Below are 26,537 nucleotides of genomic sequence, written 5' to 3'. Positions count from 1 at the left end.
AATGAACAAAAATAAGTCACTAGAATCTCAAATTGTGGAATTCAGGAGAATTTAGGTAGTGCCAAAAGAAATAAGTATTAAGGGTGTGTTGGTTTAAATGTATTCTACTTTATATTTCGTCTACAGCAGACTCAATATATTGATAGTTCCTTAAAGAGTTTTTTGTTATTTTCACATTTATAACAAAAACTTTTGTTTCGATATAAAATTAAACAGTAAATAAAGCCTTTTAGTGATACTTGTTAACTTTACTTACTATTAAATAAATAAATTAGGTGGCACAACAGTATGTTGAGAACTAGGGGCTAGTGACTTATAACTCTCAACCATTAATGTGTGCGAGTACTTTTGTCAGGGATGGAAGGTACCTACAGCTTTTAAGCCGAATCCGAACGGCTTATTTGGAGAAGGCACTTTTCATGATAATAATTATTACTATTGAAGAATTTGTCAATTCCTTGCAATAGTCAGTACCCGTGCAAGAAAAAACTTTAGTTGGCACAAGAAGGGAAATGAAATGCACGACTGGATTCCACAAACTTGCACCTGTATCCAAAGAGTCTTAGTTTAAAAACAGTAACTATAATTTACCTGCAATAAAAGTGTCTTCAAAAATTTAAATGTTGCTTGTTTTCTCAAAAAAGGCTTATTTTTCCTGATTTTGCTTTAAATTGCTAGAGTGTATTTTTCTTGCGTGAATTATCTAGGAGAATTCTTATATAACGAGCTTGTACAATATTATTGAAAACGGTTCATTAATTCCTTGGAAAATTTAAAAACAAAAAAACAGTTCTATGGAGCTACACAAAAAGAAGCCAAGTTAAAAAAAAAACGTTCGTTTTTAACTAAATTTGAAAGTTCCTATAAGTTGCAAGTAAAATTATAAAAGTAAATTTTGTGCTTTTAAATGTAAACAAACAGTAAAAGGAAAGTACTAAAGTTATCAAACAAATTTGTCTATGTAAAAAAACGCTTTTATTTTGATAAATTGAATATTATCTATGTTATCTTGTGGTTTCGAATCACTTCTGTACACTCATTGCATCATTTCAAAGAATTAGCGCTCACTGACAACCCAACCTTTATGACAGGGTTACCTGATTATCATAGATATCATTTCGTTAGTAAGTGCCCCTTTGCCAGATTTCGTACTGAATCAATTTAAACATATAAGATGTCTAAAGAAAATTAATTTTTTGTAGATTATGTTATTTCTGTTTTTATGAAGCAGCTTATCTCAGCCCATACTTCAAGGACATCTCATACCGCAAAGAAAAACTCATCCCAAGAAAAATGAAACACTGATAAATCGAAGATAATAACTCCTTATTTTTTAATAGCGGTTTGGATTTTAAGTTTATTTAAATTGTTTATAAATGTTTCGTCAACTTGGATAAAGGTGTAGCTATTTTTTTATTTGCGTTACACTTGCCCTATGTGTATGTATGTATATTTGGTTATATATACATAGTTATGTAAGCAAATGCAGACAATAAAGTAGATACGGACATGTCAACCCGATATAATAACTTGGGATATTTGTAAGGGAGGTGGAATGTAACAGGTATGTATCAGGAACTATTAAGTTCATTGTGAAGATAATAATAATAATGAGATAAGATGATAAGATAACCTTCTTTTGAAAAATTGACCACTGTATAGTCAATAGAACAAATTTCGATTGTCAATTTCGGTTAGTCAATATGACAACAAAAGAAGTCGATATAGCAACTTCTTTAGTGGATTATTATATTGACTATCCGGTAGCAAAATCAGATTTCGATTTTCTATTTGTATACCGCATTTGTCCAATTAACTACCGCATTTGTCCATTTGACTACCGCTGTTTTCGTATAGGCTACCACGCTATAGAAAATCACAAGCGTAGTTTCAATTCCTTTCAACCATAGTTGTCATATTGACGAACGAAGTTGTTATATTGACTACCTCAGTTGTCATATTGATTACCGCAGTTGTATGTACTATCACGCTAATCTACCAAAGTTGTCATATTGACTACCAAATTTTAAATAATTTCAGATCCCAAAATTGTCAACCGGAAATTGTCCTTGGCCAAAAATTGACGATTTAATAGTCAATTTGACTACCAAAATATCCAATGACTTTTTTCGTTCTGTGTAAGAAAGCTTGAGACACATAATTAATTTTGAACTTTGAAACAAAATTTGGTTGCAGGAGTTACCGCACGGGTACGCTAGTAATAATATAATTCTACCAGGAAAATGGACAACAGGCCATGAAACAGCTCTTCTTTTTTGAACCTTATACGAGCAAAGAGAACTACAGCCTCGTTCAAACTTTATAATTCATCAACAAGGCAAGTGGGTAGATACAAAAGCTCTAGTGGTTGAAAGGCAGTGATTTCGAATGGTATCCTCATCGATAAAGTATATTAAAACTCCAACAAAAAGATTTCAATCACTGTTTCCCAACTTCTTGAAAGCACATACACACGTAACGTATATTGCACAGGTGTACCTACACCACATTCTTTTTGCTTCATTTGATTTTTATCAATTTTGTGGGTAATTAATGTTTTCTCTCCTTGATTCAACTACGTTTAATGGAAAATTGTAGAACAAGGTTATAAATCGATGTCCGGACTGGACGCAGGACATCGTGTACTGGAAAAGCTCCAATCTGATATTGATGTGGTGGACATGAATACAGTTGAGAAGGAGAAGAGAATAAGTCAAAACCAAAACGGTGTACTCGTATTCTTTTTGCAGTTGAGCCCCAAGTTAAATGTTTTGTTTTTAAATTTTAACTTAAAACTTTTCTACTTATTTATAGATATATAATACACATAAAGTACATATAAGTTTCCATCAAACTTGCAATGGAGAATGTAGAACATATTTCATTATTTTTGTGTTTTCATTATAGTTCCCCAGATATTTAGGGAGGCATTGGTTTTGTGTGAGAAAATAAGTTGCGTTCTTTTCAAAATGGTTAACATGGAAGTGAAGAATGTGTTAAATTATAAAAAGGTCACAATTTATAATTTAGGTGGTGCAACATGGTCTATAGTAACTTATAATTCCCAACCATTCCTGTGTCCGAGTGGCGAGTACTGATGTCAGGGATGCAGGGCAGGTTTTAAGATGAATCCAAACGGCTAATTTGAGAAAGTACTTTTTATAACGGGAAAGAACTTTGGATGACACAGGCAGGGATTGAACTCCAGACATCTGCCAAGATAGTTCAACGCACAAATCATCATAGCACGGGTACTACAGGTAATAAAAGGTAACTTTAACATTTTCTTTAAATACAAAAAGTTCCATCAAAAGACGTATTTTTGTCACTTGTTTTTGTTTAAAAGTAATGATAAAGAAAATTTGTCATTTCTCTATTTATTTATAAAACTCAAATGTATAGAGCAAGGACATGCGACTTATCTTGACATTCTACAAAAGCAGGTCATACGAAATCACGGGAATCTATTTTTTCTTATTTTGCATACAATTATAAGATGAACAAGATACAGAATGTGTATCCAAAAAAATGGTATGTAGAAGACGAACTGTCGAGGAAAAAACAATAAATCTTAAAAATACAACAAAATTTCCAGAATATATATGTATATACATATGTTTGTATGTACATTATGTACAATTATAATCAGGCATTATTATTTTACTTCAGTGAATTTGCATATAAGATATACATATTTTATTTTATTAGCAGCAAAATGGATGTACAGTGTACACTTCGTTTCACATGAATATCGAAAAGATTTTTTCGTTTTTTATTTGCCGATATTTATTAAACCCTAATGTGGAATGTGTTAAGTTTATATTGCAAACAAAAATTTTGGATTAAGTTATTAAATACAAGTTTTTTGGCGGTTTTTCAGAAGAAGGTCATAAAAAGTACTTGTTTTTTTGTTGGTGTCACACCAAAAAGGACAAGATCTAAAGTTACCTATAATCGTGTTTTAAATAAAATAAAAGGATACTCGTATTGTTTAGGAGCTTACTACGAGTATTAGTTTGATAGAATTAAGTAGTATAAGTAGAGGTAAGCGTCAAAACAAGGACGAAATTCCAGCTTACCGGGATCTCCGTAAAATCATCCGTTTTATAAATGTTGTATAGAACTTTCTTAGGCACTTAGAAAGGTATGAAAAAAATGACAAAAAAGAGTCAAAAATGCCACATTGTTTCAGAAAAATCAGGCGATGGTGACAGCTACTTCAAATTTAAGGCTTTCCATTAGTAAATTCAAGGCAGAAGCTGGGGTAAATGCTAGTAGATTGACTATTGCTCGGGTGATAAGGAAGGCAGAACATATAGACATAAACAAAATGCTTTAACTTTGCAATAAATCAAATCAGGAGGAATCGAGCTTGGCATACAGTCGGTGTCTTTTCCGATGAAAAAAAAATAATTTTGGCGGAACTGATGGATATGGCAAAACGGCAAAGAAAAGGAGGTTGTGTAATGGTACAGGGAATAATTATGGTGATTAGATTTTCAAAGCTCTAAAACTTCGGCAATCACTTAAGTATCGATTCTGGAACGAGTTTTTGTCGCAGTTTTCTGAATTATTTGGTATGGACTTTTTAGAAAGATAATGCACCAATGCATACAGCACGGACAACAAAAGCCTAGATTCAGGGGGAAAATAAGAACCTATTACCATTGCCCCCAATTCTCATGGAAAACCTGTACAGATGACTTGCAAAAAATGTCTACGAAGGAGGACAGCAGTACGAAAAAAATGAAGAGATTATTGAACTCACAAGAATAAACAAATAAATATGAGTTATTTAGTTTTAATTTTAATTTTTAAATGTTACAACTTAAGTTTTAATAATAATCTAAATCTACGACGCGTTTCGGAGATGTTTCTCCATGCTTTTATTTCATTATTTATTGTATGAAATAAAAGTAACATCTTTGAAATTAAAAATTTAAATAAAAATTAAATAAATCATATTTATTTGTTTATTCTCGTAAATCTAAAATACAACTTGGAGACAAGTAAACCACATCATGTAAGATTATTGAAGCCATAAAAAGGTCATATGGGCCCAAAATTTTCTCAATTATTTGACAGCAATCTATGAATCCATACACCGCAAGTTACTTGAAGTAATTCATAAATCATCAGGAGGCAGCATACATTACGAAAAATTATTTGAATTCATGTAATAAAACCAGTACCTCAATCATAAGATTTGTTGTTATTTTCTTTACTTTGAAGGGCCTTACAAGTAAATTCACGTATTGTCTCTATCCATTTGACACATAAAACAGGTACTTTTTATGACCTTCTTGTATTTATTAACTTATAATGAACATTTTTGCCTGCAATATAAACTTAATACATACCTTTTTCCAAAACAACTAAGGGTTTTAGAAATGTAAGCAAATAAAAAACAAAAATCTTGCCCCTATTCATGTGACACGAAGTGTTTGTAGGTAGACACGTGTAAAAAATTTATATTTAAGGCTAAAAATTGACACATGCATACATATTCATGCGTACATATAAACAGGTGCTTATACATGCATTGCACACAAACATATTTTCAAAGAAGTTAATTGGTAAGTATATGAAGCTTTGTTCCATAATTCTTTGTGATTATGCATTAAATATCACATTTAGACAAACATAAAATAAAAATACAATCTTTAATTTAACTAGGACTTAAAAACCTTGACATTTAATTACCACAAACAATTATTTAATTTATAATTCATGATATATATATACTTATAAAATATAAAAACCAAAAGTTTTCAAGATTAGGAATTTATTTTTATATTTAAAAGTTTCGAAGTAGAAAAAGATTGACTGATTAAGAATATTCAGCTATAGAACCTCATGAATATGGATATAGAAATGAAAGAGGGGAGATAGACTCGTAAAGTGGGTAGGAGAAATCAATTTGAAATTAAGAAACTCAGGATATGGACGTAGATCTCACCGAATAAAAGAGACTGACAATGACAAAGATCTCATCATCACAAACAAAATTGAAACCATCAAAGACATAATTTCCCTTAATAATATATATTTTGACAAAGATCACATACACATAGTAAGAATGCAGATAAAAGTTGACCATAAAACATTTAGAAGAACTCAACAACTAGTTCCTGAACAAAAACCAATTAACTATTACGAAAACATAAAGGCAAAGATGAATCTGTTTTTAAAACAATAAAACATGAATAATGACCTTTAAAATAAATATAACAATCTAGAAAACAGCGAAAATCTCAATAATGAACACAAAGACTTCAAAGAAAAAAATGTCATACGAAACCAAAGAGAAGAGAAACCTTAAGAACAAAACCGCATCTATACTTAACCAATAGAAAATATAGTCAAGCAAACTCAGAAAAACTATACGATATAAAATAACGAAATATATTCCTGAATTTAATGAAAACATTACTTATAAAGGATACGAACAAAATCAATTAAAAAAGCAAAATATATTTGAACAATAAACAAAAATGGATTACAAGTTAGTATGAAGGAATAAAACACACCCGTTATATAACAAGCCTCAAAGTCATCAACGAAAACGCAACCTTATTTAAAAAAAAAAAAAAACTGTTCACCTAGACCAAAATTATCACAGAAGAAGATACAAAAAACAACATAGATTCAATACCGACACACAACCTTTTGTTCATTAAAGTAATTATCGAAAGGACCATAGACGATATAAAGAAAGACAAATGCACAGAAGTTGATGGAATATCATCGGAAATGTTAACTTATGGGAAAAACTCTTTTTCCAACATTTTGACAAACATATTACAAAAAAAAACAAATACATACCTGAATAATGGAAGCAAAGTTGACAATAAAACACTAAAAAGAAAAGAAGTAGTATTTTGACAATTCACAATTCTTCTCCAAAACACTTTACAGGACCATCAAAGAAGTCTTTAATAACAATCGACCAAGAGAATTATTAACGTCATAACGGCTGAAATGTAGCTGGGCAGGTCATGTATCAACAATTCAGGACCAAATATGGACAAAATAACAACAAAATGGGGACCAGAAAACATGAGACCAGTAGAACGACCTAATAAAATATGGAGTGACGATCTTTCATAAATAAGCACAAATTGATACAACGAAGCCAAAAATAGAGACACATGAATAGCATTGGGAGGGCTTATGCTAATAGCCAACAAATTAGCTTTTAATAAAATTGTAAATATTAATAAATGTTTTTATCAAACTGAGGCAGTAAAAGCTAATAGTAATAATAATAATAATTAATAAGTGTTCTTACACGCATGTACATACCATCTATGCCCCTGGAACCCAATTTAATTAAATTTTGAACATTTCTTTCTTATATCGAAATTTGTGTCTGTTAATAAATTTCACATTTTCGACTAAAGAAGTTTTTTCAGACTAGATAATATTCTCCCTGAAAAAAAGACTCATACGCCGCAGTGCAGGCACCAAAAAATCCAATTTTATATTTCATAAATCAACATTATCATTTGGCTTGAGTTATATGACTGTCTGACTTATTAAGTCGCTGCATTTACTGTATTATTTACAAGAGTTATTTACATCCAAAGCTTGAGGATAACTCCCATTTCTTGACTGGTGCTCCTGGAACTGACTTATCGATTCGTTCTTAAGACGAACTACGCGAATGTGGAATGCCTTACTACAGTTAATCGCTCCAAGTCATTGCAATACTCAATAATTCAAAAGCAGTGTGCATCTGCACATCCTTTCAAATCTTCTCTCCCTTTGCTAATGCTCACAATGGGTCTCTGCGTCTTAAGGCAAGTAATATTCCCTTAAGTGTACATTTATTGTATAAGAACAAGAATCTATGGTTACAAATGTCACCATGGATTTTCCAACTTAAAAATTTGGAATTAAAAACTTTTTTGTGCATTAAAAACACCAAGCTTTATATATTTAACACAAAGTCCTGGTAATCTTTGTGGACACAAAGATTGTGTTTCCTACATTTGTTATTTAGGCTCATGAATATTATCACATTAAATAAAATAAAAACAAGTGAGATAAACATAATCTTACAATAACGATTTGTAACTCAATACAAAGAGTGTGTTTAGATTGTCATTAAAAAGCAGTTTACTAATAGTACCTTCAATCTTTTATGTCGTTATTACTACTTTCCGCTTGTTTCATAAATTATATAAAAATTTGTATGGAATTTTAACTCCTATAAACTCATAAATTATTTCTATTCAAATGATTTGCTTGAATAGAAAATACACAAAATGATTTAATTTGGACCTCTTTTACTTAAATAGACAATTAATAAGACCACCAGAAAATATAAAAAATAAAAACAAATAAGCTGGCAATAAATAGAACAATTTCCAGGTCCATAAAATTTAATTTTAACAAATCAAGCAACAAAAATAAAAAGTATATAATAATAGTGAACCCACAAAGGACTGATGAAGATGATTAAAAACCCTTTTTGATATCTATGGTAAGAAATATATTTATTAATATCTACCATCATTTTGCACTTAAAAATAACATCACAAAGACTCTTCTTTCTCCCTGCAGCTTTTTCTGTTTGATCCGCATTATATTGTCATTATCATTATCATTGGTTGGTATTTTATGTGTTGTATTTGTATCCTTTTGTTTTGTGCTATAGACACACCCTTTCTATCTAAACGATTAAATCTTCATGTGAGTTAATTCGGCTTCCTACTCATACATCCTTTTTTTGTTATTAGAACACAAGCTTAATCTGCTTTCGAGAACTTCACGCTTCTCGTTCTGCCGCTGCCATATCGGTCTTTCTACGAAATCCTTTTGATTGCGGTAATTTCATTATTTCAAGGATCGAAAGGAAAATTTGATGAAGTGGCCTCCTTTGATGATAGTAATAAGAAATGGGAACAGGCAGCAACAGTAAAAAAGCAAACGAGTGCACACAAGTTTTTCATTCAGGACAACAAAAAGATAAAAACAATGAGACCTTTTAGGATAATTACCTGCTGACATGAGAGTTTATAGTTAAATTAAAAAATCATCACGAACATTGCAAATGGTTTGAAAAAAGAAAATACAGACGAAAAGAAAGGGAAACTAGAATTTCATTAGATTAGTCAAATAATAATAAAAAAAAAAGAAAACAAAAGAAAATCTACAAAGAGAAAAACGGATGGACGATAGGCGGTGGAAATGTCCTCTTTCAATTAGTCTTTCGACGGGAAGTCCTTCAAAAAATAAAGTGCACGCCTAGAGTAAGCAACTTCGTATTGTTTTTTTTTTTGTTTTATTAGCTACACAGTGGTATTATTTATTGTTCTATGAAAAACCAGGTTGCAGGAACTTGAACTTTTAAATTAAAGTAGCATATTATAATAAGAAAGACAAAAGAAATTATGTGGTTCTGTTATTTAATTCACCAGTATTACAATTGCCTTAATATTAAATTTGTTCATACAACAAAAATGACCAAGCAAGTACTTTTAATACTAAATTAGTTATTATTATAAAGTACATTTATGTCTCGAAGACAAAAAAATTGTTGACTTACACAATTTTTTTTTTGCTTGTTTTTTTTTTTTGTTAGCAGTATTAAGAAAGCTTCGTACAGCAGTTCACAGGCTAGTGTCATGACTTACCCAATTCTTTTCCAAATTTGCGATAAAGAATTTTGAGATACAGTATTATGAGATACCGTATTTTGATATACAGTACTTTTAACTATTTAAGACGATTCCGTGTTTATAACATTGTTTAGTTTAACTCAGATAGCCAAGTAGAATAAATAAATTATTCGTTTTGATTCTGTCCTGAATTTTTATATAAATACAAATTGTTATACCATTTTAAACACTAAAATATAACATTTATATTTTGTGTCCTGAGATAATATTCTAATAAATGATTCTTGTTAAAGCACAGAGGACAATGATAATGAAAGTGACAGTAAAAAATCATCTTCAGAATACAAGCAACTGCGCAGAAACCTACAAATCATATAAATTACTCTTCAAGAATTTAAATTGGAAATTTGAAAATATAAATTATACCCGTTGCGTAATGGTTAATGGTGCTAAGTTCTCGAGATCAGAACTCATGTTATACATGTTATACAAATTTTATTTCACGGATAATAATTCTTCTTCTTAGTGTAATACACTAATCATATGAAAATTGTATCCTTAAAAAGAATTTTATACATACACCGGGTTTTTGAATTTGGAGAAAGTATTAATCATAAACACAATTAGGTAAGCATTTAAAGAATGATATTAATTCTTAAGCAATTAGTGTATTTTATGAAACCTATGCAAAACAAAGTACCTTTGACACATTTAAATGTAAATATTTAAAATTATAAATTTTCCGAATCAGTTCCAGAGACATGTAAACAAAAAGAAGCTGGTCTGTGACAAACTCTTCTCATTATTGCTCTTAAAATTCTGCAAATTGATTGACATCTGTTATCTAGCTAAGGTCATTGGTTTTAATTTTTTTTTCAAGAAAATGTTAAATTATTAATAAATAAAAAGTTTTTAAAACAGTTTTAGGAACCACGTCCAAATCGGAATTGTTCACAATGAATACCGAGTTGCTCAACACAACGGTCAAAAAGACCGCCCTCCATAAGATTGTCAAAGTAAATACACAATTATTGGAGCGCGTCATCTTCAATCGGTTAAAAGCTTATAAAACTATAACTGTCACCAAAACTGTTATGGAAAGACATTGAAATATTTATTAAATCAGAGTATCCGCTGGACAACAAACGTATCATGCAATAAAAAGGAACACTGATAAGTGGTTCGACGATGAATGCGAAACAGCTCGAAATAGATTTTGAGAGCGTTTCGGAGACAAAATAACCATGTTTAAAAGGCATTACATCGAAACAAACAAAATTACACACTCATTTTCCATTTTCCAAAGGAAAAAGACTTTGTTTTAGGAAGCAAGAGTCCTGCAACTTGAAGAGTCTGAAAGGAATTCTGGAAAACCTTAAGAATCTTACGAATCAGCGTTAAACTATCTTCCAATTGTTTAAACAAAAAATAAACTTTTGAACCCTACAAACGATGTACCAATTTCATTATGCAATTTTTTGAGAACGTTATCCTGGACGCTGATATTTTTGGAGAAGAAATGAAGGGTGATTTCTTAAATGCTATATAGGAAAGTTTTTCAAAAAAAAAATTCATAAAAATGCATGAAATCTTTATTTTAATCGATGGTACGGTCCATATAATTTAATCTTTGAAGACGAATATCTCACGAATAAATTCTTCCATCTTTTCTTCCAATGTGTCAATTGAAGCAAGCTTTAACATAGCCTCACAAAAAAGATTCTAAAGGCGTTAAATCGCACTATCTAGGGGGTTAATAGACCAGTCCCGGACATGAAATAAAATGTTCACCGAACTCACCTCTCAATAAGTCCATTATTGCGCGTGCTGTGTGGCATGTGGCACCGTTTTGTTGAAACCACATGTCAAGCAAGTCAAGCTCTTTCATTTTGACCACAAAAAAGTTGGATATCATCTCACGGTTGCGCTCACCATTCACAGTTACGCTACGATTCGCATCATCTTTGAAGAGGTACGAACTAATGATTCCACCAGCCCATAAACCGCACCGAACTGTGACTTTTTCTGGATGCATTGGTAGCTCTTGCAATGCTTCTGGCTGATATTCTCTCCAAAATCGAAAATTCAGCATATACGTACCCGTTGAGATACAAATTAGCCGATTTAGTAGGTCGATTAAACTGACTATAAAATGGAAGAAACACGCGATTAACTTTGTTAACAGAAATAACAAAATTTAATAATTTGCAAGCGTCGTTCATCTGTAAGACGATTCATGGTTTAATTAAAGACCAAACTGATGGTGTTTTACAATGAAACAAAACACGAAACGGGCGTCAGCTTTTTAAACCAGTATTGCCAAAAAGATAATGGGTACAAAATCACCCTTTATGTTTAGCAATAAGTAAACTCAGCGATGGAAATTATACAGCAAGTTGTGGAATCTAAAGGTCAATGTAAACAAATCAAAGGCGATGTTATTTAAAAATGTCTGGGTAGATTGGCTAGAAATGAAAAATGGCATTTTAACAATGAACCTATCGAAGTTGTGAGAAGGTGTGTGCTTATTACAAGCGACCTGAAGATGGTAAGCTACTTTAAAGACAAATTTATCAAAGCGAAAAGTGTCATTAGGTTTTCATATGGAAGAACTGTTTTGCTAACAACTCTATTTTACATAGCCCAGCTTAATCTATATAGTGATGTATGCAGCACAAGTTATACAGAAAATATTATTAAAAATATTAAAAGATGTTCCCAACTTCTTAACGTTTAAGTCTACAATGGAAAAGGAGTCAAAGATAACCTTTATAATCTTTTCGCAAAAACTGATGCAAAATTTAGCCTCGAACGTATCGCCCAAGCAACTTCTTCAGCACATAGAGCCATGTATTGCGTTCTTGAACACAATCTTTGTGAAAAAATTATTTTAGGATAGGTTTGAATCAATAACATCTCAGGTTTTTAAATTGAAAGACGAAACACTTAGAAGCACTTTTTTAAACACCTGATTTTAAGTGAAATTAATTTTTTTGTTTGGTTTTTCTTTTACAAAATTATAACCTTTTTTATATTTTCAAAAAAAAATTCAGAACCTCGTTTGAAGATTGTCAATTGGGCAGACGGCAATGCCATACTTATAAATAAAAACAAATTGACTTGAAATCAAACTTAATAAATGATTTTCCTTGGAAAAACACATAATTTTTATTTTAAGTTTTCAAAAAGTATGCAATCGAAGTTAAGACCATTTTCGAGAAATGAAAATAACATAAGTTATATTTTAGTACTTTTGTAAAAAATAAACCTGTAGGTACATTGAATTTTTCCTTTAAATTTTAATAAATGTTAACAACAATATTTTGTACATATTATGAAACAAGTTTGAAGTTCATTCCTTTTTATATCCTCAAGATATTCAAGTCGTAAAATTATTTCTACCTACTGGAATATTTATTCACAATGTCGAGTAATGTTTCGAAAACTTGAAACAATTATTTTTCCTTTAAGTGACTTGAAAATTGTTAAAAAATGTTGGCTTAAACTGGTTTTGTGGTCATTCCACCAACAACACCAACCTCACGAATTAAATTGATGAATTTAATCAGTTATGATATTAAGCAACACGCTTTGTAGAGTTAATTAACGTTTAAAGTGGTATTTTCATGTTTAATTTCTGTCGCACACCTAACCTATAAAGCTGATGAACGTATGTCATGTGAGGACTCTTCGTTATCCGGTGTGGCTTCATCAATTTTAGCTCGTTTCGGATGCGGATATCTAATTAATTGACATTTGGTCCCATTGGATCTATTTTGTTTTTTAGTGTTGTTAATTTTCTGGTTCAATTTGTTTATAAAATCATTTATGCGTGGCAGTTGATCGACACATATGTACATACTCGTATATGACTATAGAGGTATGGTTTATGACCATTGATTGCAAGTGAAATAATTATATCACGGAATTTAGATTCAGTTAAAATTTTATTGATTTAAAATTTATCTTCTCATAGATATAAATAAAAATATATTGGTCTCAAATTTTAAACACACGGCGTCAGTGACATGTTTGGCTTGTGGCAAATTGAAGTCATCAATATTTAACGACAAAAATGTAGAGTAAAATTATATGACTTTTTTATAGGATTTGAGTGTTTTGTTGAATTTACGTCAATGGGTATGCAACTTATTAAATATTATTTTATGCTTTACCATAAATATATTTATACCTATTATTAACTCTATTCTTTTGGAATATAGTTTTCATCGGATATCAACTTGGTGAAAATTGTCTATTGATAGAGGCATTAGCTAAAAAAACAAAAATTCTGTTATACAGTAGTGAACAAACATTTTTTGTAGAGGAAATAAATAACAAAATAACAAACGTTTTATCAGTACTTAATTTAAAATACGTTAAAATTACGGCTCGGCTTTTGTGTAAGTATAATTGAAGACCAATTTGCCATTGACTCAAATTATACAAAGTAAAATTGGTTTAAATTTAGCACACATTTTTTTATAAATCAAAAAACTTGGGAAAATTATTGAAAACTTGAAAGCTTGACTAGCTTACGACATTAACTTCTAAATAATTGTATGCGTTTTTACAAAATGATTTGATTTTCCGATGGTTTTTAGATGACAGTTTTTTTAAACAAAATGACTAACCCTGGTTTACGCAAAATATTAGACTATTAATACAACAACGAGATAATGCAACTGGAAGCGATATTGGTTGACTGAATTGTAATGCTTGATTTGTTCGTTGCGAAACAAAGTCACAGCTGAAATCCGTTTAGCCAAATCTCCGATTTTGTCTAATCAACTGCGATCTTCATTGAATGGACGTAAACTTAGGAGGAAGCTGCGTTGGTACTGTAAGGCAAGAAATTTGCCTGCTTATGAAGTTGATGTTAGCTAACTTAATAAATCGTTTATCTCAGTCTCATCGACCTCGCCTTTTTCGAGTTAATGGGAAAATATTTTGTTTAGGGAACATTTAGATCAGCTTAGTTTCAGTTGTTCTGTGGATGCTGCTGATGTTGTCTGGTCTGGACAATATTAACCCTAAACTGTTCAAAACGAAGTTTCCAATTTTTCATTCCACAAACACTAAATTCTATTTTGATGTCTTTAGTTTTTCCGGAACTTTGGAAGATAACAAAAATCATACCAATTCCTAATCCTAATCAATCCTATCCTATTTGTCTAAAGTCTTTTTAAAAGCCTTATCTTACAGAAAACTCTTTCCTCAAACCAAAAGAATATGGCTTCCTGAAAAAGGACAACTGGTACAACATCACTCCTTTGTGTGGCTGAAGAAATAAGGCAAGTGCTAGATAAGGACGATATAACTTTCTTAGACTTGCTTGATTTTTCAAAGGCTATTGACACTGTCAACCATGTCCTTCTGTGAAAAAAAAACTTATACAGCAGTGTTTTTGTTCTGCAAGTTCCGCTTATCTTGTATATTCTTATTTGATCAACAGAAAACAATCCGTTTTAAATTGGTGACTGGTAGTCTAGTTTTTTACCTACTTCGCCCGATGTTCCAAGAGTCGATATTGGGTACTATACTATTCTAAGTTTGATCAAAAACTGTTCCTGTCATCTATATGCCGATACCAATGGAATTATGTTTAAAGCTTATAAAGCCCGACGTACTTTGTAAACCACTATTTTAACCAATAATCATACGCATGTTGCTTGCCAAGACTTTGTTAATACCAATCTTAATGTGAATATGGTTCTGAACTAAATTTCAACTGAAGTAAAAATAGTAAACGTAAGCTTAATCTTGCTTTTGATAATATTGTTCGCTATGTTTTTGGCCTGTACGAAGATATGACAGTCTACCTTAAATTTCGTAATTTGTTGCTACTCTCTGATATACTGCTTTACACACCAACCATATAACTGTTTTGACAAAATGAATTTCCCCACCTCTTATTGAATCTTAGAGTTATTAAGTATTAACGAATAAATAAAACGAAAATGAAAAAGTTTTGACTACTTCAAAAAATACATGTAGTTGTAACTGCACTTAGTTGACGACACCTAGTGTATCGAAAAATAGAACTCGATCCACGTAAAATATACCTAAATTGTGTACAAATTTGATTTTAAATCAAACAAATATTTCTTGGGTTGTAAGCTGGAGAAAGTATAAAGGAATATGAAAGAACATTTGTATAGATTTATAAACTATATACAAATAAAGTTTTAAACCTCGTTCCTAGTGGTTGCATCAAACACTCATAAATATTCTGTGCCTGGTGGCATCCCATTAGTTGAACTGAAGCTTTTTCATATCCTATACCTTTCCTTTGCTGGTTCTTATAGAATGCTCTAAATTTTCCTTAACGGACACACATGCAATTCTTTTCCATTGCGGCCTTATATCAAAAATTCAAACAACTGTAAAAGGATTACTAACAAACCCCATACATATCCATAAACATACAAAATATTGTGTGCAGTACATATATGCCAAACATTGAAGTTTTTGCACAGCATCTGCCTGTATATTGCTTGCAAGAACAGAAACATCATTTCCAAAACTCCAGAGACATTATATTCATATATATGTATTCAGCACTACTGTACAATTTGTTCTTATGTAAAACTATATGAAAACGGATTCAAGTAGTCGCAACTTTTCCACTTCTTTTGCGTTTAGTACTCTGTTTTATTTACTACATTGTACCCAATGTGCTACTGGCTCTAATAAAAGGGTTTACTTACCCAAGTAACAAGTTAGAATGTAAAAACCAATGCCAATGTGCTTTATTTGAGTTTCCTTCCATTTAAATGTACGCGCTTAGCGCTGTTGATGGCTTCAGGAGCCATAAATCGCATCCTTTTTCTACCAAAAAAAAACACTGGGTAGTTGTAAATAATACTGATTTTGAAAAGAATTTCTCCAATTGGGTACTTGGAAAACAACGAAAACTAAAGTTGAAGCGACAACAAATAGCCGAGTATCCCGAAAATTTTGGATTACCTTGAGATTGATTTGCTTTTGACAAAGGATGGATTCACTAGTCGACAAAATTGAGTTTTTTATTTCTATTTCACAAACAAAATAATATTTTTGTTAAAGGCTTAAAATGTCCTAAAAAACAACCAAAAACCAGGTTTTTAAGACTAAGTTAAAAGTCAAAATATCTCTTAACAATACATTTTATGATGATTTTGATAACTACAAATCTTTTTCTTTTAGAGTAAATTTAAAGCATTTTAGTATCTTACTTAGATTCTACAAATTCTCAAAAGTTATCAGTCGATATTTGAAACCTTATGAAGTTTTGACAAAAACTGGAATTTGATACTTCAATAGTTTTGGAAAATACCTTTTTAGTGCTGATTTTGAATCCAAACTCTGATTTAAACTGTTTGTTCAAGTTTCAAAAATACTCGATTTTAATATTTTTATATATGTAAATATTATAAAAACATAATATAATAGACAACAATCTCGTTACTAACCGTTTTGCCTTTTTCTATTGAAAACCTTTTCAGCTAAAATGGTTCAGCGTTTTTTTTTTAGATTTTTGTAAGACAGGTGAAATCTTACAACTTTTAAATTTTTTTCGAATATTAAATGAAATTGTATAAACATCATCAAAACCTCATTAACTGAATATTAAAGAAAAACTTTAAAAGTTTTAAAAACCATCACTGAAAAAAGCTACTTCATAATTTAAGATAGCCTCAAAAAGCCTTGTGTGTTTTTTCGAATTTTAAAAAGTGATATTTCAAATACCTGACATGGTACATTCATTTTGAAGTCGGATTTGAATTAAGGCCACCAAAACTCATTGAAGAAGTGCAATTTCAATTGCAGTAGGAAAACCTTGTCAACCAGTGTCTCCATCGATATTACAACAACACAAACCTTTCACGTGAGCTTTGGTTTGATCCCCGAATGTGACCATTGATTGAAATGCGTAACGTAATCTTACCATCATTTTTAGTCAGCGGATTAAGACAAATCAACAAAATTTTGGTAAAAGTTTTTAAAATAATGTTTTTCTCAGAACTTCTATTATTTTAATTCATACCTAATTAAATTTTGGAAAATTTATAATAAGCAGAAATTTTCCAAACGGAACGCGAGTGTATAGTGTATAGCAAGTAATTCAATGGTGAAATCAAATAACCAATCTGCCTGTTGCCACCATTATTTCCAAAACCCGGCGCTCCTCGTTCCTTAAATGGGTGGAAACAGGTTAATTTAAATAAATTTTCGCACATATAAACATTTTTGTTAGAAATTAAAACTGTTATGAGGGGGTAAAGGGGGTAAACTACCGGGTATGTGTTTGAATAAATCAAACAACATGGCAATGCTCGTGTATTATGCAGACTGTTTCTTTATGTTCGAGAATGTGCGGTTGTAGTAAGTATTCATCTTGGCGTAGGTATTTTCTATATGTGTGTATACCATACACTCGCAACCATAATGTCCTTTTGGTTTGAAGGAAATGCGCAATTTGAAGTTGGGAATATACTTTTGGAGGGAAATGTTTGAATGGTTAATGCCTTTTCTGTTATGGAATTTCGTTTGTTTTACTTTGTTTTTCTTTTGTCAACTTTTTCATTATATGTATTTGTCTTATTCTCTTTTTCTTTTTATACCTACGGAACATATACATACACATATATTTAGTCCTTTTAGATTTTCAACTTTTATACAGAAGGAGTGGTTCGAAAGTCTAAACGATGTGTTATGTGCGTGTGGCAGTGGCATGGCTTTATGCAATCTAATATTACAAGCCATCTCTAAGTTAGTTAATTGAGAAAGAAATTACTTTTTGAAAGTTTGAAGTTTCACATGAAGATTATGTTCGCAAATTTATTACGTTTGCTGTCATAAATCAAATTGGATCTCTGACAGTGAAGAAATATTTATAAAAGGACTATATTTAAATAGCTCTTTAACACAAAAAAAGAAGAAATTAATGCATATTTACGTTTGAAACATTGTAATTCTATATTGGAATGTATTTATCCTAGAAAATAGAAAATTGCGTTTGAATAAATTCTCAGAGAGATAAATTCAGGATTTAGGATAATTTTAAACAACCTGTTGTTGTGGGTTAAACAATTTACTATTTAGCAATTTGCTAAATATTAAGCAATTTATTAAGGAAGTGCAACATCGTAAACCTTTCTCTTCGTTAAAAAGTAGTAAATTGCTAATTGCTTTTTTATAAAAACGAGCATCCAAACATGTCTTAACGGGACAATTTGTCAAAATAAACAAAGCATATACGCTTAAACGGATCGATTCCGTGATTTTAACTTTAGGAAATTGTTAAGAGACATTAAGTAAAAATCGCTAAACCACCTTTTTAGTCTAGTAAATTGCTGAAAATGATTTTAATAATTTATGTTGAATATGTAGTAAGTAAGTAGGTATACTAATTCTACTTAAACACACGCAAATGCTGATGCGAATCTGGAATTGAAAATTCTTTAAAATTTTTAAAATGATTATCCATTATTAAATCATTATTACAATCCATTATCCATTATTAAAATTCTTATTACAAACGTAATTCCCGCAATAAAACAAATTAAACCATATTTTCGCTTACTAGATAACTGATCATAGATAATTGTTTTTATTAATGTGTTGGCTAAACCTTTTACTTACAGAACGTTTGTTTTCTTACTTAAATCAATTAGCAAATAAATACAACCTAGATCCACAAAAAGATGATTTTATATGCGTACTTAGGGATCCTTAGGAAAGATAAGAGTGAAGGATTAAAATCAAACCATTTTATAAAAAAAAATACACACACACAACCATTAACTTAAATAAACCCAAAACTCTCATAAGGGATTAAATAATTTCTTTCACTTAACCCCTTTTGACCAAAAATCCATTATTCATTGAAAACTCAAAGCGCTGGGATCCAACAAATAAAGATTCCTTCATCCTTCGTCATTTTATTTTGTAAAGGATGAAGGCACATTTCCACTATATGCGTTACCTACCTATAACTTGCTTTGCTCGTTTTCATTTTCGTTTTCGTCGTCTTATTCGTGCTGAGAATTCAGTTATGAACCCATCTTTTCCGAATGGACATTCTTCAATAAATATCTCGAAATCAGAGCTTTAGTCCCTAAAACTTTTCCTTTCACAATTCATTAATCTTCCCAAAGTGAACTATGTACCAAATTGAGTTTGATTCTTTCGAGCAACCGAACGACCGACGGACTTAACCGAACCGACCAACAAACCAACCAACCATCAAGATGCCCGCCCGGCAGCGTTAGTCCTTTATTTCTTTAGTTATCCTTCTTTGGTGGTAAGCTGCGAGGGATATTTGGAATATCATTGCAAATATTTTCGATGGGGCCCGAGTTTGATTTGAACTTTAGATGGGTTTGCTATTCTGATGGATGCAAAATCCCAGTTCCCAGCGTAATTTAAAGTGATTTAGGTATACAAAGCAATTATAATAATCTAAAATATTCTTGCGTCACTCAAGCAATTATTAGATATTTCTCCATTCAACCCTCAACAAAAAGACTGCTAGACCAACAAACTTATAAAGCTTAGATGCAGCTGCACAGAAAATGGCCAAAATAGCATTAAACTTATTTGAAAGGGCATAGAACTAACTTTGTAAAACATAGTTAACACCTCTGAGCCCTGTGGGAATCTGATAAATTAGAGTGGTAGTTTAACAAAGTATTAAATAAAGTTTTTGTTTTTTTTTTGTTTTCATACGTTCTAGGAAAAAAAAGTTGTGTTATTTTTGGGCTTATTCTTCTCTTATCTTGATGTTGAAATAGGAAAATTTTGAGAAAAGTTTTGCACAATGATGATGGATACTGACAGGTCACTGACGTATAAATGCAATTTATGTAGCTAACTTATTACCAAGCGAATATATATATTGTGGATCGCTAGGGGATTTAAGGAAATATTAGAAAATTATAGCATCTATGTTTAGTTTTATATGTATTTCATAAAATAGATAATTTTCATAATCCAACCCAGCATGGAAATTATATCGACTTTATTAAGTTAAAATACATGAAGTTAACACATAAAACAGGCTGGGATGTAACCCACACTGTCGATTTGTAATTTTTGGAGTTAATGTCTTTCTTTGTTCTCCTTATAAAAAGTTAACTAAAAATTGCAAACAATTTTTTGCTTATGACGAAATAGTTGGATTTTAGAATCCAAACCAATTTAAGGCGAAAACCAATTTATACTAATTTTAGTAGCATTACTTAAAAACTTTTATTTCTTATTTTGGGTTTTTAATAAGGGCGGGTAGACGTTATGTCGTGGCGTTTGCTGTGTGCCACGTAGCGCCCGTCTCGTCCTGTTGGAACCACATGTCGTCTAGGTCCATATGGTTTAATTTTTGCCATACGAAATTAGTTATAATCGTTATGTAGCGCTCGCTGTTGAAGGTGACCCTAACGTCTTTTTCAAGAAAGTAAGGACCAATCACGCCGCGCCGCCAAAAGGCAAAATTGGCCCAAGTTGAAGTCTGTGAAAGGCCGAGTTCTTGTGCACGGCGAGGAATAGACTGCTTCGGGTTCTGCTGTACACGGACCGCGGCTATATTCTCGGCCGGTCTTGTTTTGCGTTAACGAACACACTCTTTTTGATAAAAAAAGTTTTTTTTATTTGAACTTTCTGCCATTATGATTTGGCATAAACAACTGAATAATAAACAAAAGATTTGACAGATTTCACTAAAACAAATAAAAAAACCCTATAGATTGGATTTTTCTAAGAACAATATCTTACGTTGACAACAAAATTTAGCACAGAATGAAATCGTTTTGTAGAAGATACCTTAAGTTATTCATTACCTTTAGTATCGAGAATTGAACATCAATTTTTACTAATTTTGTGTTGTACTTTTCGTAGATTGTAATTTGTATGCAAAAATTGACTGTTGAATTTTATATCGGTGTAGGAGGTAGGATCTCGCTCAGGGAGCGTTCAAAAACGACCTCGCTATATCTGGAATGATAGATCTTGACTAGAAGCAACTTTTTCTAATAAAAATTTTCTATGAATGTGAAAATATCGTTTTCTATAAGATGATATTAGGCTGAGCCAATATTTTTAATTTTTGAAAAGGTATTTAAAAAGAAAATCAGTTTTTACCAAGTTTTAATAACGTTTTTTTAAGGTTTTAATTTTTTATAAAGAAACTGCCGATTCGATATTTCCCAAAATTTTACTGAATTTTAAAAACAATGTTTTTTATAAAATGAAATAAGTTTAAGTTTACAAAAAGATACTTAAGTGCGAAATCAATTTTCACCAAGTTTTAGTATTGTTTTTTAGTGAGTGTATTTTCAGAATTATTGCATTGTTGTCTGTATAACAAAATTTTATTGAAGTCAATATCCCAACTTTTTCCTGAGATATGGACGAAAAAAATCTTCCCGAACGTACGTACACACGCACTCACAGACATCTCTCGAAAAATATTTTATTAAGACTCTATGGACCTTGAAACGTCGAGAAACTTTAATATTTTCAATTCGACAAATCGGACAATAATTTGCTGTGGGAAGTTAATTACATAAAATATAAACTTTTTAACACGTAACAAATTCCCTACGGAAGCAAACATCCAAATATGTAAAGTTAATAGTTTCGTTTGACACTTTAAAAGATGAAGCTTGTTTGCCTTATTTCAATCAATAACTATTTTGACGTCATAATGTGAAATAAAATTTAATTGAAGTTCTTAACATTAAAAAAACACACCCAAAACAATTTTGTTGACGGTTCTTTCTACAAATCAGAATAATTACAATGAGTTCTCAAAGGAAATGAAAAATAGTTTGTGATATAATGAGCAATTGTTTTAAGGTGTTTACTCCTTTTTTGGCAGTTTGTCAATGTTAATATATTTTTGATTTTACTTGCTGCTGGTAAAATTCATATTATAATTTTGATATTTAAAAATAAGGTTTAACTTTTGGTGAAACAAAAGCTACAAGCTACAGGCTTGTCAATTAATTTACTCATTTGATTTCGTGTAAATGTTAAAAATGTTGGCAACTATAAGAAACCAAAAATTAATGAAAAACAAAACATTTCCCGCATTAAATGTTATGGGTTTCAATTATAGACATTTAACTGTTGGTGCATACATAATTATATAGTATTTTTAGTAAAGCGTAATTGAATATGCCAGAAAATATTGGCCTACAAAAATAAAGAGTTGGAAAGATCTAAACGACACGCGGACGTCAACAGCAATATTGTACATTGTTACATGACACTTAATTATTGTACCTACAAGCCTAATTATAGACTTTTATTGCACGAACGCTCCACTCAAGGACCTAAAATTAAATATTACTCTGATTTTCAAGTTTGTTGCTTTGGGGTTTCATAATTTCGGACTTTTTGTATAAGTGGCATATTCAATAATTTACAACACCCGGTTTCTATTGAAGAAAACTAATTTGATTAATGGAATTCAGCATAATTACCAAAAAACGGATATACATTGGTCTTTGTGTTTATAGCTTCAAAAAGTCTGGTGCTGCGGGCGGTTGCTGCCTGCCTGGGTTTGGTAAAGTTAATTTCAAGGCTGCAGCTAATTTAGTTTTTACTTTTTTTTTGTTCTGTTTTTGCTTTTTAGATACAAACAAAAGAACCAAGTCCAGTAAGATTGTTCAATTTTATCCGGTGACAGGTCATCATTTAAGTTAATGCGAACTGCCTCTTGGACAACATTTTTGATGAATGAACAATTAGGTTTTAGTCCACCAAATAGAAAAAGTAAAAGAGTGATGGTGATTGAGGCGTATAAGTATATGCAGTAGTAGTATTCGCGCGGTAGGAACTCGAAAAGAATTATTATGAATAAAACAAACTTTGCTTGAACTTAAAGGATAGCAAGTGAGTTGTAAAAAGTTTGATTGATTAAATTCTTAACCGCAAGGCTATAAATACATAGACGAATCTTTTGTTAGTTCTTATGAAAGCTTTCTGAGAGTAATGAGGTCTTTCCGTTAGTTTTGTTTCTTTAATGGATATCGATATTTTTTTGTTTTTATCCTAATATTATTAGGGATGTAGAAATGTATATTTTCTTGCCTACGTCCTTTACGTAAGTGTGGTAAGCTTTATACAATTTTGTGTTGTTTGATGTTTGGAATACATTGTTTAGCAGGCTTTCGAACAAAAATGACTAATTCCTTAAATTTGTGTTTCGTATTATTGATTTAAAAATTTAAGGTATAACACATAATCGACAAAAATATGGAATCACACAAATCTCGAAAAAAGAAGCCCGATAATCTTGAATGAAAAAAAAAATCATTCAAGATTTTATTTTTACCTTTTTAAATAATTTAACTCAAACAAAATAATCTAGGCTTTTCTTTTGCCTAGATTATGGTTGTCAAGATTTCGTGCTAAACTCATTTTGTCATAGTTTGTGATCATAATTTCTTATATTTCGGTAATTTTATTTAAAAAAGAAAGAAGAATATTCCTAGTTAATGAATCACTGATACCATACTCATCAAATATCAAGTACTCGTTAGCTTTTTAGTTACCCCGTACTTGACACCTTTTTTCACCAGCGAACTCGGATATCTGATTAAAATCCGAAGACTAGAGATCTTTTTAAACTTTCTACACAATGTTTAGTACAGCAAAAAGAAGATTTGATTGAGATTCCAGCTTGATTTCTCATTTCGGTGTGAAACTCTTATTTAGCTTGACTTATGTTGAATGTCATATGTTGAATGTTAGATTTAAAGTTGCGGAATAGTAGTTTTTTATAAGTATTGCTTACCTTAAATCATTTGTACCTTATTAGGTGCAACTGGTGAGTATGCCATGATCTGAAAAAGTAAAAAATTAATACATTAAAAAATGTGTATAAGTACTTGATTATCACAGGTTCTTCGTAATCCACAATTAAGGATCCGTGAGCATCAAAGAGCATTTGTTCACGTTTTTTTAGATTGACTATCTCATGGCAATGCTATAATTCTTTTTAGGTTCTAGTCTAGCTCTCAGTTTAGTTTTTAAAATTTAATCAAAAATTAAGGATAACAATGGCAGCTAAAGAGCGCTGTATTGTTTTTTTTTTTTTTAATTGTGCACTCTATGTAAAAAGAAGACTCTGGTCTTTAAAATATTGCGCCAATGTCCTTAAAGTGGATAAACTGCGACCAGTAATTTGTTTCATATTTAAGGAATATACAATGGGGAAAGTATATATGTTTTTATACGTACATACAAAGTATAATTATATTTTTATTGACAACAAAGGGATGAATAGAAGAATAGGATATCAGGATAAACTCCTAAGTAAAAAACACAATGCCTTCCCACAGATAAAAAGAAAAGGAATGTAATGGTTACGCTTAAATTGATTTATTAAATAAAGCTTCTTAAACTTATCATATAGACAATATATATACCGACTTAATATAATGCACTAAAATATTCCTAAGAAAATTATTTTAATGGTTCGTTCGTTCATTATCCTTGAGAAATGAGAAGTCATTTTCATCAATGTCTAAACATGAGCTCATAGCAATTTCTGATCCAACAAGTTAACGTGCCTTAAGGAACTTAGGTATCTAAATAAATTTTACTAATGCCCATTTATTCTGCGCTTAGAATAATTTTTACTTCGTCTACATCTACACATATCTATATCTACGTATATTAATAAAAAAAGAGTTTTTTTTGCTAACCATACTTTTCTACGTAATTTTTATATATTATGACAAGCTAAAAACTCCTTCACATTTTCATCAGATTGAAAGATAAAGGACTCACTGCAAAAGACAGTAATATATGTATATGTATTTTATTTAAGTAAAGAAAAAAACGTATACCCCTATAACAGCACTTGCATGTCATGACTAAAGTAATAAACTAGTATCTTTAGAGCACTGGCACTAATAGGTTCGTAACTCCTGGTGTGTTATCAAAGCGAAAGTGGTCTAGCGAAATTACTTTTTTATTGTTCTGACCTTTTATAATAAATATTATGTCACGAAGACTCCATTATGTATTAACGTAAAATATATGTGTAAGTGTATGTGTGTATATATGATAATACATATTTATTAGACTCGTAGTTAACAAATGGAAATCTACCACCGCAGTTAAATAGTTTTTTATTACAAGAACCAAATCAAATAGTAATAAACAGGATTCTATCTTTAGATTACTTGTTTTGTTTTTCGTCAATGGTGTCGGTGTTTTTATTTGTTGTTGTATGTAATCAAACTTTCCTTGATTACAATATAACTTTATGAATACTTAATAATTCTATTTAATTGTTGCTTTTAGAATAGAAACGAAAACAAATCTTTTTCAAGGTATTAAGATGTCCTGAATCCTTATCTCACATTAAGGAATTTCTATCTCATCGGGTTTTTAAAATATGAATCTTTAAAAATATTAAATATAAAAATGGAAACACTCATTAGTTTTATAAATATTTTTTTCGAACATTTTATGAAACACTGTTAACATTTCAGCTGAAGATCCGAGAAAGGGATAATAGATTTGGAAAACCATCATGAATTTAATCCAAAAAAAACTACTTTATCAATTTAGAAAGCCTCAAAAAGCCTAGTACAAGTGTTTTTTTTATATTTTAGAGAGTAACATCTATGAAACATTGCGTAATAGAGCAATTTTAAAACCGGATTTAAATTAAAGCTAACAAATCGATTGCAAAAGTGCAGTTCGTTTGCAAGGAACAAACTCTTGTCGAATAGTGTAGTTTAATTAGGTTCTCATAATTAATTATGTTACTTTTATCGAACTTTTATTATAGCTACTTTAAAAAATAAAATAGAGGGAGTAGGGAGTTCGTTCGTAAAGTATGTATGAAAATACTTTCTTTTTTAGGTTAGTAGTACGCTACACAAGCTCATAAGCCATTAGTAGGAACTG

The 26,537-nt window shown here is 30.7% G+C and overlaps 1 protein-coding gene and 1 long non-coding RNA gene across 3 annotated transcripts in view; one reads left to right on the top strand and one right to left on the bottom strand.

Moving 5' to 3' along the window:
- The window catches only part of LOC129953652 (hemicentin-1), a 403,952-nt gene that overhangs the window by 314,397 nt on the left and 63,018 nt on the right, over positions 1-26,537 (bottom strand). For both annotated transcript variants that reach the window (XM_056066975.1, XM_056066976.1), the window contains exon 2: positions 24,409-24,457. The gene's annotated coding sequence lies outside the window, so the exon portion shown is untranslated. The remainder of the gene's footprint in view (positions 1-24,408; positions 24,458-26,537) is intronic.
- The window catches only part of LOC129953656 (uncharacterized), a 32,758-nt gene continuing 31,766 nt past the window's right edge, over positions 25,546-26,537 (top strand). The window contains exon 1 of the long non-coding RNA XR_008782566.1: positions 25,546-25,662. This is a non-coding gene — a long non-coding RNA (uncharacterized LOC129953656). The remainder of the gene's footprint in view (positions 25,663-26,537) is intronic.

The sequence above is a fragment of the Eupeodes corollae genome, chromosome 1 (assembly GCF_945859685.1).
Source record: "Eupeodes corollae chromosome 1, idEupCoro1.1, whole genome shotgun sequence".
Taxonomy (NCBI): Eukaryota; Metazoa; Arthropoda; class Insecta; order Diptera; family Syrphidae; genus Eupeodes; species Eupeodes corollae.
This window is presented reverse-complemented; position numbering and strand designations above follow the sequence as displayed.